Here is a 1864-nt window from a genome sequence, read left to right as displayed (position 1 = left end):
CACGTAATGAGTATCTAGAAGGTTCCTGAAGGCTCGAGACGCCCTCGATTTTGTATATATAAAACTGGCAAATAAAGCGGAAAATTGAGAAAGAATAAACTAGTTTTATTTAGGAAAGAATTGTATGCTGAAGTTTCTCGGAAAGAATTTCTACGAAAAATTAACAAACGAACACAGAGACGTAACAATATAGATAATATAAATAGCGTCTCAAACACTAATGTGTCTATATTGGATCTGTAGGTGGCTGAGATACCATAACATATTCTCCTTTGCTTTTGTTTGTTTGTTTGCAATTAAGCACAAATCTACATAATGGACTATCTGTGCTCTGTCCACCACGGGTATCGAAACCCGGATTGTAGCATTGTAAGTCCGCAGACATACCACTGTGCCACTGAGGGCTCTCTTGTGCTTTTACATATAGATTCCAAGAATTACTAACGTAGTTTTTTTGTTGTTGTTGTTGATGCCATGTTTGCTCTGGGACTAATGAGGCTAGTTTGATGGTTCACCAGTTATCTTGAGTGATGAGTGAAGTTAATCGAACCCCGGACTAAATAATTGGTATTAAAAAATAATAATAATATTGTATTATTAATCCTTATCTTGATTCTGATTTATAAATGACTTATATGAAATATATAACTTTATAAAAATTACACTACAATGGCTACACCAACTTAATTCAGTTCACACCATAACAGTTGTTGTTTATGCAATTTGATAAGATAAAATGATGTCTCAATTACTACTGTGTCTTTCGTATTCCATCTGGCCTGATGAGCCTTGGTATTAGGCGAAAGGCTTCGTCGGCTCTGGATATAAGAAGTATAGCGTAGTTGACATATTGTTATACATTCTTCTATACTGTCACATATAAGTTCCTATACTTTCTAGTTGTGTTTAAGATGCAGTATATAAGCATGTTGTTATTTGTCTTTGTTTTTGTGTGTCTTCTTTTCATGTACTAAATTGATTTTAATAGAATTAATTTTTTTTCAACCTATTGTGTTATCTAATACGGGAATAAAATTGAACTGAATCTTTTATGTTTAATTTTAACAATAATGTATTTTTTTTCTCTCAGTGTATTTAACACTACCATGGGCAGCGTAACATATTTGAATTGGGAGGGGGGACATCGTATTCATATGTTACCAGTGACCATTAAACAACGGCTTTCCATGATGATTATATATAATTTTCTATTCTACATTCAAAGGAGCACTTCGCTACCGAGACAAAATTGGGAGGCCCAGTGCACCCCAATTCCACCTCTGATTACCACTACATCAAGCACTCTAGCGTATATGCTACAAACATATTATAAGTTTGTGCGATTGTTTTATAATAACTAATAATTCATCGGACACTAACGAAGGTACAGGAGGTATACTTTATTATAATAATTATTTATTTGCAAACTCCTTTGAGTGATACTCTTATTCTTAAGTCTATTAATGGCTAATGATGAAGATGATGGAAACGATAATTTCTCTTACAAATCAAGTACTACACAATGGGCTATCTATGCTCTGCTCACCACGGGTATCGAAACCCGGATTCTAGCGTTGTAAGTCCACAGACATACCGCCGTGTCACTGGGGAGCAGTGAAATTAGAGCAGCATGTTCGCGGTAGGAGGGATTATTCCGTAAGTTTAAGTCAGAGTTAATGGCTTGAATTACTTCATTCTCAATTACAGTAATAAAGCTCTCTGAGTGTGGTTCTCTGTTGACTGTGGGTGACCAGGTGGATTTTTCTTTAAACTGTGTACCGATATCGTTTGCGTTAGTGGTTTTATTGTGGAAAAATTCCAGAAGTCTTAATCTGCGTGCAAGTTCTTGAAGGTCGGAAATAAC

The 1864-nt window shown here is 35.2% G+C and overlaps 1 protein-coding gene across 1 annotated transcript in view; it reads right to left on the bottom strand.

Annotated features, from left to right (window-relative positions):
• The window catches only part of LOC106469299 (solute carrier family 22 member 7-like), a 15683-nt gene that overhangs the window by 10158 nt on the left and 3661 nt on the right, over positions 1-1864 (bottom strand). The window lies entirely within an intron of this gene.

Source organism: Limulus polyphemus, unplaced genomic scaffold (genome assembly GCF_000517525.1).
Source record: "Limulus polyphemus unplaced genomic scaffold, Limulus_polyphemus-2.1.2 Scaffold3407, whole genome shotgun sequence".
In the NCBI taxonomy this organism is placed as follows: Eukaryota; Metazoa; Arthropoda; class Merostomata; order Xiphosura; family Limulidae; genus Limulus; species Limulus polyphemus.
Note: the sequence above shows the minus strand (reverse complement) of the source record. Positions and strands in the feature narration are given on the sequence as shown.